Below are 9818 nucleotides of genomic sequence, written 5' to 3' on the forward strand. Positions count from 1 at the left end.
AATCAGTCACTCGGCGCTCGCTCACTGTACAGTCTAGGCTGATGCATCAGTGCAAAAAAAATAAATAAATAACTACACACGTCCGTGCTGACTCCCGTCCGACCGCTGCAGGAGCTGCCGGTAATCAGCTGATGAAGCCTCCTAACGGCATCAGCTGATAGCCGGCCGGGCGGTAAAATCCGGCGTCACCGCAAGACTTACGATCAGCTGATGTGTCAGGTGACCGCATGAGGTGATCACCGCCAGGTCCTGCAGCTATCGTACATGCCTGGGAGCCGGCACACAGCCGGAGCAGGGGTGGCGGTACCGGGAGAGGAGCTTGGAGGGACATGGCCCTGGGAGTCTGCAGACAGGTGAGTATGAGATTTTTCTACTGTTCACTTTTGATTTAGCAGCCGCATGGGAGCGGAGATGACACCGGGCGGGAAATGGAAGCAGCGGTGGCGGTACCGGGAGGATTCACGCTTCTGTGCTTACTGACAGAAGGAATCCTCTTCCTGTACATGTCACTTTACTACCCACCCCTTGCGTTTATAGCTGCGTTTTTAGTCATAAAAAAGTAGCTATATTTGCAATTTGCGGTTTTCATTGCGTTTTTGAACATCTCATTGAACTCAATGTGTAGAAAACTCAGTGAAAAACGCAAAAATAATTGACATGCTGCGTTTTTGTGGGCACCACAAAAACGCAGCTAAAAAAAACCGCTGTGTGCGGACAGGAAAAATTAAAACTCAGACTTTGCTGGGGAAGCAAATTCATGCAGTTTTCTGAGCAAAAACGCGCAAAAACGTCGCGAAAAACAGTGTGAACTTACCCTATGCGCACCTGAAAGACGCGCATACATCTGAATACCGGCGCGGTTGGTGCAGGCCTGGGGACTCCTGCAGTGCAGCTCTAGGACCTTTGGTGAGTCACATGACACATGTGATGTCACTAAAGGTCCTGCAACTGCGAAAACTTCAGTGATCGTACAGAACTTGTACGATCACTAAAGTTTACGATTGAAAGGCTGGGTGCCATACTCACGTGCTGCTGCTCCTGCAGCCTGGCCTGGGGCGACGCCGGGTCCATCCTCCACAGCACGATGCTGCCAGCACCTGCACAGGAAGGAAGCAGTCATCACTCTGAGACTGCCTCCTCCTGCAGTGTCGCTGGCTGCGCAGTTGAGTCAGAGCTGCGCGGCACTGACAGTGACAGCAGGCAGAGCAGGCAGATCGCTCTTCCTGCTTGCCGCTGCAGAGGGAATGGGATTGTCACTAATCATATCGGCAATGTGCCGATATGATTAGTGAAATTACCGGCCGGGGGGGCCTCTCTCACATATCCATAGGGGCCCAGGGGGGGTAGGGGGCGGGTTCCTAGGGGGCGTGGTTATCAATAGCAGGGGCCCACCGGGGGTTCTCCCGACCTCCTGGTGGGCCAGTCCGCCTCTGCATAAGTGAATAAAAAGGAGGGTACTGCAGAATGGAGGGACACTGAATAACCTGATTCTAGCTGACGTTAGTGTCCCCCCAGTGTGCGGTGTCCTCCTTTTATTCACTTATGTGTTTGTGTGTTAATTAATAAACATTTAATCTTTAAATTTATTTCTGTAGTAGTCACCATTTGCCTTACCTCTCTCTATGCACTACGCCTAGTTATTGGAAAGGGGGAGGGGGAGGGAGGAGGGTAAGCTACGTTTTGGATTCGTGGTCTGCATATTCCGCAGTATGTTTTCTATGATGCCACAACGTACATGGCTCCAATAGACGTCAGACTGATGCATGTCCTTTTAAAAGCAATTTGTTTTACTTTGAAACAATAATTGCTACAGTAGCATGATTACACTTTTTAAAAAAAGAATATACTTAATACATATTCCTTTATATAGCGCTATTTTCATAGCACTTTACATACATCCGCAACACTGTCCCCATTTCCTGCTTTGACTTTAATCTCCTCACCTGCATATACATTTAAAGTCCCTTTGCTTTTGGTATGCTAAACTGCTGTTTTCCTGTTGTATAATTAGTTAAATCCTGTCTGTATTTTATTTTTTTTTCCTTTTTCTTCTTTGAGTGGTTCCTACCTGTTTGTAATTCTTTCATGTGCCTCACCCCTGCTGGTCAGCTGATGTTCATCTGGGTCAATGAGACATGTATAGAAGTACTGCACTAGGTCTATGACCGTGGTCTGTGTGCGTGCCTCATAAGTGTCAGAAATATACCAGAAATGAACCACACGTGACCAGAAGGTAAACTTCAGCTCTTTCTAACTAAGTTTGCCACTGACACAACTTATTTGTTAAATCACATTCTTACACCCACCATGTTCACCTATGCCCTCACAGTCCTTGCCCCTCTCCTCCTCACTCTCCTTCGCTATCCCCACACCCCAGCACCCTCTAAACAAATATTCATCTCCCCCTCCCTCCTGCCTCCTCATCTGTCCTCATCTGCTGACCTACTCCTGAACCTCAGATCGCTCCTAATATCACGCAGATCATGCCGTCCACTCTCCTTCTCCCACCTGCTCTCCCTTTCTCTACTCCTTCTCACTGCTGGTGACATAGCCCCCAATCCTGGCCCCCCACGGATCGAACACCCCTCTTTATCACCCACCTACCACTCTCCACATAATAGTAACTACCGCAATCTATCCAACATAAAAACTATTCCCCTCTCACCAACTCCGCCGCCCCCTCTCTCAGGAGCGCTTTGGAACGCCCGTTCAGTGTGTAATAAACTGCACATCATTCACGACCTCTTTACCTCCAGCAATCTATCCTTTCTGGGCATCACCGAAACATGGCTGACACCATCCAACTCTGCCTCCCCAGCTGCACTATGCTACGGTGGCCTGCACTTCTCCCACACTCCTCGCCCTGGCAATAGACAAGGTGGAGGAGTGGGCCTCCTTCTTTCTAACAACTACAGCTTCACCACAATCCCACCTCTACCCTCCCTTGTCCTGCCTTCCTTTGAAGTGCACTCTGTCCGCAGCTATTCTCCCTCCAACTTCCAAGTGGCTGTCATATACAGACCCCCGGGCGCTACCACTGCCTTCCTCGACCACTTCTCTGCCTGGCTTCTACACTTCCTCTCTGCTGACATTCCCACCATCATCATGGGTGACTTCAACATCCCCACTGACACCCGCCAGTCAGCTGCTTCCAAACTCCTCTCCCTTGCTTCATCTTTTGGCTTAACTCAGTGGTCTACCTCTGCCACCCACAAAGATGGACACACACTAGACCTTATCTTCACCCGCCTCTGTCCCCTTTCTGACCTCACAACTTCCCCCCTCCCCCTATCTGACCACCATCTTCTGACCTTTTCAGCCCTGTCCTCCTCACCTACCCCCCCCTGTCCAGCACCTTGCACACCTCAACATGCACACCCTCGCCGACTCTATCCTCCCACTGTCCTCCATATCGTCCCTCCACGACAGACAGTGCCACCACTTTCTACAACACCACCCTCACATCAGCTATTGATTCAGTCGCTCCCCTTGTGCATGGCAGAGTGAGACGAATCAATAGACAGCCCTGGCACAACAGCCTCACTAAAATACTTCGGCAAAGGTCTAGGGCTGCAGAGCGGCGGTGGAAGAAAACGCACTCCCAGGAAGACTTCACCACATTCAAAAATGCAATTCACACATTTCGTTCAGTCCTCACCTCCGCTAAACACGATTACTTCAGAAACCTCATATCCTCTCTAACACACAACCTCAACACTTTTACCTCCCTCCTTCGCCCACCACTGCCCCCTCCAACCTCCCTCATTTCTGCAGAAGACTTTGCCACCTATTTCCAAGAAAAAATCGACCTAATAAGACAAGTCTTCTCTGCTCAGCCACCACAACCCCTTCATGTAACTGACCACTGCCCCTCTCCCATAAACTTCCTCCCCACCATCACCGAAGGAGAGCTTGCACGTCTTCTCTCAAAAGCGCACCTCACCACCTGCGCACTTGACCCCATGCCATCCCACCTCCTTCCCAACCTCACCACCATCCTTATTCCAGCCTTAACCCATCTCTTCAACCTATCTTTAACGACTGGAACCTTCCCCTCTGTCTTTAAACATGCAACAGTCACACCTATCCTAAAGAAACCTTCCCTTGATCCAACCTCTACTACCAGCTATCGCCCCATATCACTACTCCCACTTGCCTTAAAACTCCTGGAACAGCATGTCCATGCTGAACTTTCCTCCCACCTCTCCTCTAACTCTCTCTTTGACAACCTACAGTCCGCCTTCCGTCCACATCATTCTACCGAAACTGCCCTGACTAAAATCACAAATGACTTGCTTACTGCCAAAGCGAACAAGCACTTCTCTATACTCCTACTTCTAGACCTGTCCTCAGCCTTCAATACCGTTGACCACTCCCTCCTATTACAGACCCTCTCTTCCCTTGGTGTCAGAGACCTTGCCCTCTCTTGGATCTCTTCATACCTCTCAAATCGCACTTTCAGTGTCTCCCACTCTCACACAACCTCTTCATCCCACCATCTCTCTGTTGGCGTCCCTCAAGGCTCTGTCCTAGGACCCTTACTTTTCTCTATCTACACATTTGGCCTGGGACAACTCATAAACTCCCATGGCTTCCAATACCACCTATATGCCGACGACACCCAGATCTACCTCTCTGGCCCAGATGCCACATCTCTGCTGTCCAAAATCCCGAAATGTCTATCTGCTATATCCTCCTTCTTCTCCTCTCGCTTCCTAAAGCTCAATGTGGCCAAAACTGAACTAATCATCTTTCCTCCGTCTCACCTACACTCTCCACCTGATCTATCTATTACAATAAATAACACCATGCTCTCGCCAGTACCCAAAGTTTGCTGCCTCGGAGTGACCTTTGACTCTGCCTTATCCTTCATACCACACATCCAATCCCTCACCACCTCCTGCCGTCTTCAACTCAAAAATATTTCCAGAATCCGCCCTTTCCTCAATTTGCAATCTACTAAAATGCTAGTGTCGCGGGCGGAGGAGGATGACGTGGCGCTCTCCCACTGCTCGGGTCCGGCCGCTGCTACTGCTGCTCGGTGGCTCGAGCGACAGGCCAGCGACAGGCCGGATCCCAGGGACTCGAGCGGCGCTCCTCGCCCGTGAGTGAAAAGGGGATTTGGTGTTTTGGGATAGTTTATTGTCCGTGACGCCACCCACGGTTGTGGTGATTTGTTAACACCACTGCTGCTCTGTATGGGGATCCCGGGGACTGATGGCAGGGAGCAGCAAAGTTGTTGGTTCTCCCCTCCGTGGGTAGGGGGGTAGTTGTCCCGGGGCCCAGAGATGAGATGGGTGATGCAGGGCTTGCTGGGGTGCAGGGACGCGGGGGGCAGCACTGTGCCTTGCGGCACTGTGGTACTCACTCAGCCTGAGACGATGACACAGTTCTCGGTAAAACACACGGCTGTAAAGACGGTTCCCACGGACGGCTGCACTTGCTTTCCCCAGTAGTTGACGGTGACGGTCACTCTTCCTTGCACCTAATGTTTCTTTGTTGGTAGCGATGGGTCCCCACCGGTTACCCACTCCTCGGCTTCAATCTGGGCCGAAGGAGCCCTACTCTTGCCCGCAGGCACTGGCCCTGGGAAACTGGTGCCCTGGCGGTGGCGGTGTCTCCCCTCAATGGTCGGGCTGTTGCCTTCAGTCGGGACTTGGTTGTTAGGAGACAGAGGTCCCCTTCACTGACAGATTTGGCAAATTATGGCGACTCCTAGCCTTGCCGGGATCCGAGAGGCCCCTGCCCTGGTGCTGACTGTCCTTTGTATACTGCTCCGGTACCGCCGGGTCACCACCCGTCCGCGGTCCTTCCAGCAACCTCCGAGCAGTCCCACTCCAGACAATCACCGCCGTCTGCTGACCTTGCTGTCTCGGTCCGGGGCACTCACCCGGACCAGCTTCAGGCTTTACTCAACTTTCACTTCAGCTCTCCCTGGCTGAACTACTCTGAGCTCTACACTCAAGCTTTCCCCTGAGCTCACTTAACCTCCTTCTACTTTCACTTCCTTCACTTCACTCTAGCCCTCAGCTCGGCTTCAACTGCCTGGTTCTCCCGCCTCCAGGGCTGTGAACTCCTCGGTGGGCGGAGCCAACCACCTGTCCCACCCCCTTGTGTGGACATCAGCCCCTGGAGGAAGGCAACAAGTGTGGTGGTGTTGTGACCTGTGACCCCTGGCTTGCCCAGGGCGTCACACTAGTGCATGCCCTCATAATCTCCCGCCTCGACTACTGTAACATCCTCCTCTGTGTCCTCCCTGCCAACACGCTCGCCCCTCTCCAGTCCATCCTTAACTCTGCTGCCCGACTGATCCACCTCTCTCCTCAATACCACCCCGCTTCTCCCCTCTGCATGTCCCTCCACTGGCTTCCAATCTTCCACCGTATCCAATTCAAACTACTAACACTGACCTACAAAGCTGTGCATAATCTTTCCCCTCCGTACATCTCCGAACTACTCTCCCACTACACTCCAACACGTCACCTCCGGTCCTCCCAAGATCTCCTTCTCTCCTCCTCTCTCATTCGCTCCTCACGCAACCGACTCCAAGACTTCTCCCGAGCATCCCCAGTCTCCTGGAACTCGCAGCCTCAACACGTCAGACTATCCCCTACCCTTGCAAACTTCAAACGGAACCTGAAAACCCACCTGTTCAGAAATGCCTACAATCTACAATGAACTCGTTGCCGCCCGACCACCGTGCGGAGCTGCCGCCCGACCACCGTGCGGAGCTGCCGCCTGACCTACACCCTACCTATTGTCTCCTCCCCATAATCCTATAGAATGTAAGCCCGCAAGGGTAGGGCCCTCTTCCCTCTGTACTAGTCTGTCTACTGTAACTTGTATATGTATTTTGTATGTAACCCCCTTCTCATGTACAGCACCATGGAATCAATGGTGCTCTATAAATAAATAATAATAATAATAATAATAATAAATCTGAACACATTTCGCGCATAAATGAAATGACCACAATTTTCTCCAAAACTATAACAGATGCAAACTTGTCCTGTGTGGTGGAGATGATATTTGATAAAATAAGTGGAAATCCAGTAAAAGTTTCATCAAGGGCAATCAATGTCATGCTGCCATCTGGGGGGGCAAGTTCATCATCCCCCCAATACCGTTGATACAGTGTATATGGCATCGTGGTTACCTGAGATCCAGTGTCTAGGAGCGCCATCAGCGGGACGCCGTCCACGGCCAGAGGGATGATGGGGCGGGCCCCGATGAACCGGTCGCGCCAGTCGGGGGGGCCACTGGGTTCTACTCCTGAGGATTGGCCCTTGGCCCCAGGGGTTGCTCGTTTAATGGACACCGTCGGGAGCAGTGGCCGGGCTTTCTGCACTTGTAACAAATCGGAGGTCCATACCGTGGATCATTAGCCCTTCTCCGCTGCATCCAGGGGACATCTTCTGGTCGGTCGGCGAGCTGTACCCCCCCAGGGGCCTGGGCCTCGTTGGAGGCTGAAGTGCGGCGAGGATTTTGGCGAGGTCTCCATCCATGCGACGGACTTGGGCAGCCAGTTCCTCCATTATTCTGCCAGAATTTGCAGACGCTGCGGGAGAAGGGGCTACCACGATGGGAGCCGTCTCAGCCGGCCACGGGGCCGCTCCAGGGACACCGGACGTCAGGGGCTGCAGAGCTTTAATGGCACGTTCTTTCAACACGGCAAAGTCCACATCAGGGTGCTCTAAGGCCCACAGCCGAAGCTGTTTGTGGTCCTCCGGGGATCTCATCTCCTGCACGAACTGCTCTACCAGCATTTTGTTACTGTCAGCATCATTGATGGTATCCACCCGCTTCAGCGTACGGAGAGAAGTTTGCAGACGCAGGGCATAGTCTCTAATACTGTCGGTAGGCCGCTGTCGGCATTGGTAAAACTGCATTCGCAGCTCAGCTCCGGAGCGAGTCTCGAAGGCAATCTGTAGCTTTTCGAAGATAGCGGCCACGGAGGACCGATCTCCCTCGGCCCAGGTCTCCGTTTCCTGCTCAGCCGCGCCGGTTAGCTGCCCCAGCACTACCGCTGCACGCTGCTTATCAGTCGGTTGGTACAGTTCTAGGAGCGGGCTAAGCTTCTTCCGGAAGACCTGCAAAGTGTCAGGTTTCCCGTCGTACTGCAGCAGCCAGGTAGCTCCGGGCACATAGGGCAAGGAGAACGGCATCACCTGAGCAAGGGCGGGAGCCGCGGCCCCTGCCGCTCCTGCGGCCGGAGTACGGCTGGGCCCATTCCCATCCGCAGGCACTCCTACGGCTACGTCCACCACTCCTCCAGCGGCTCCGTCGGCCGCAGACATCTTGTTTCCGTCCCCCCCTTGGTTTCTTTCCGGCACCTCCTCTTCAGGGGCGGAGCTTCGGCTTTCGCGCCTCCACTGCTCGGGAAGACGCTCGAGCGGGGAACTTTTCGCGCCCAAGATGGCGGTTTCTGAAAATTTTCGGCCGGACACCTCCGGCGGGACACAAGGTGCACCTCTATCAGACGGCAGAGCGGAAAGATCATGTTCGTGATGCCAAGTTGTCGCGGGCGGGGAGGGCGCCGCCGCTTGCGCTCTCGCTCGGGTCCGGCGCTGCTTGCTGCTCGGTGGCTCGAGCGGTGGGCCGGCTCCGGGGACTCGAGCGGCGCTCCTCGCCCGTGAGTGAAAGGGGGGCAGTTTGAGTTGGGGATGTGATCCGTGACGCCACCCACGGTGTGTGGTGAGGTTGGGAACACCACCACCGCTCTGTACGGGGATCGGGATGTGATCCGTGACGCCACCCACGGTGTGTGGTGAGGTTGGGAACACCACCACCGCTCTGTACGGGGATCCCGGGAGCGATGACAGGGAGCAGCCGAGATGTTTCTCTCCCCTCCGTGGGTAGGGGGATTTGGTGGTCCCGGGGCCCGGTGATGGTGACTGGAAGGTGGATGGCAGGGTTTGGTGAGGTGCAGGGTCGCGGGGGGGGCAGCGCAGTGCCTGACGGCACGGTGGTACTCACTCAGCCAGTAACGTACATGGAGACTCTGGTAAAACAAACGGCTGGATGGATGGGTCCCACAGGCGGCTGTGGTGGTCACTCCCGGTAGGTTGGCGGTGACTGTCAACTCCCTGCACCTGTGTTGTGTTTTCGGCCCCGATTGCTTCCCACCGGTAGCCCGCTCCCCAGCGGTGTGTTTGCCAGAGGAGCCTCTTTTTGCCCATAGGCTCTGGCCCTGGGAACTCTAGCTGTGGCGGTAGCTGTATTTCCCTTCACGGTTGAGCGGTTGCCTTCAGTCGGGTCTTTGTTGCTGGGAAACCCCGGAGGTTCCCGTCGCTGACTGATTTGATTTATTTAACGGCGACTCCAAGCCTGGTCGGGGTCCGTAGGCCCTGCCGAATGGTGCTGGCTTCTCTTCGCTCCCCGGTTCGGTATCGGCGGGCCACCGCCCGACTCCGGTCCTTACGGTTGTGCGTCAATCGGCCTCGCCTGCAGACGGTCACCACCGTCTGCCAACCTTGCTGTATGTGCCCGGGCCACGTACCCGGACACTGTCAGTCTGCTCCTTTACCACTTTACTCCTCTCACTTTCCCTGACGGAACTCAACTCCCTTCCTTTCCCGCCTCCAGGACTGTGAACTCCTCAGTGGGTGGGGCCAACCGCCTGGCTCCACCCCACCTGGTGTGGAAATCAGCCCCTGGAGGGAGGCAACAAGGATTTTGTGTCTGACTCTGGTGTTCCTAACCGGGGTGTGGGGCGTGTTGTTGCAGTACCTGTGACGTCCTGGCTTGTCCAGGGCGACACACACATATACACGTTTTGTAAATAAGAGGATAAACATGGATTTCTTCAAAAACAATGG

Source organism: Anomaloglossus baeobatrachus, unplaced genomic scaffold, assembly GCF_048569485.1.
Source record: "Anomaloglossus baeobatrachus isolate aAnoBae1 unplaced genomic scaffold, aAnoBae1.hap1 Scaffold_806, whole genome shotgun sequence".
NCBI classification, from domain to species: domain Eukaryota; kingdom Metazoa; phylum Chordata; class Amphibia; order Anura; family Aromobatidae; genus Anomaloglossus; species Anomaloglossus baeobatrachus.